Raw genomic sequence first — 1,454 nt, 5'->3', positions numbered from 1 at the left:
TATATATACGTATATACACATATATATATATATATATGCATACGTACACACACACACACACACACACACACACACATACAAGAGTGGCTGCGTGGTAAGAAGCATGCTTCCCAACCACATGGTTCCGGATTCATTCCCTCTGCGTGGCACCTTGGATAAGTGTCTTCTACTATAGTCTCGAGCCGATCAAAGCCTTGTAATTTGATTTGTTAGACGGAAACTGAAAGAAGCCCGTTGTATATATGTGTGTGTGTATTTGTGTTTGACAACCGATGCTGGTGTGTTTACATCCCTTATTGGCTCGGCAAAAAACCGATACATTAACTAATAGGCTTACAAAGAATAAGTCCTGGGGTCAATTTGTTCGACTAAAGGCGGTACTCCAGCATGGCCGCAGGCAAATGACTGAATCAAGTAAAAGAAAATATATATATACATATATATATTCTTTCTTTTATTCCTTTACTTGTTTCACTCCTTTGACTGCGGCCATGCTGGAGCACCACTGTATGTGTGTGTGTGTCTTGAGTTTTCCCTACCAATGCTTCAAAAGCGCTGTAACGTAGTTCTGTAAAATATATCGATAGAATAAGAACCAAACCTAAGAGTACTTTGACTAAATCTCTGAAGGTGATACCCAGCATGGCCGTAATCCAAGTCAACGAGTAAAAAGCATGCGGTCCTGTTATTGCAGCAGGTAACACCAACTTCAGATCACATTTTGCACTAGACATTTGTTTGGCGTTACTTTTAACAATTAAAATATGAATATTTAATTTAATGGACAGCAGTTTTGGTTAGAAATTTGTAAAGTATTCCTTGGGGGATTTAAATTCGTTTGTAGCGATTCCTTCGCCGTCAGCTTTACTTTTCATCCTATATGGTTGATAAAATATGTACAGGTGAAATATGGACTCGATCAAATAGGCTTCCCCTCTTAAGTATGGCTTTGTCCTTTATGTCAGGAGCCAACATTTTATTTAGATATTTAATGTTAAAATAGATCAACATTATTTATTGAACAAAAAAAATTTCAAAATTCTAAGTCAAGAGATATAATGACCAAATTTTCATTGTTATATCACCTTTACTGAAAGATGTCTGGAAAGTAATGCCTCTCATGATTATCAAAGAGATAATGCATCATTATCATATTCGGATTATATTATGGAATTGATATAACCGAATGTTCTTGACGTTTATTTTACGTCAATTATTTAAGAGACAGTTGCAAGAATACTTTGGGACAAGGAAAAATACCCCAGGGATGGGTTTCTAATTTTAGTAGAAAACCAGTAATTTTGAGGAGAGAGGATTAGACAATACTGACGACAACTGCGCTTGAAAGGCAATGCTGAGCTCTGCGATCCGAACTCAGACTATAAAGAACAAATCATCCTTCACGACGCTCTAACAAGTCTTATAAATATGAAATAATGGAAACAAACAGAACA

This window comes from Octopus bimaculoides, chromosome 2, assembly GCF_001194135.2.
Source record: "Octopus bimaculoides isolate UCB-OBI-ISO-001 chromosome 2, ASM119413v2, whole genome shotgun sequence".
In the NCBI taxonomy this organism is placed as follows: Eukaryota; Metazoa; Mollusca; class Cephalopoda; order Octopoda; family Octopodidae; genus Octopus; species Octopus bimaculoides.
This window is presented reverse-complemented; position numbering follows the sequence as displayed.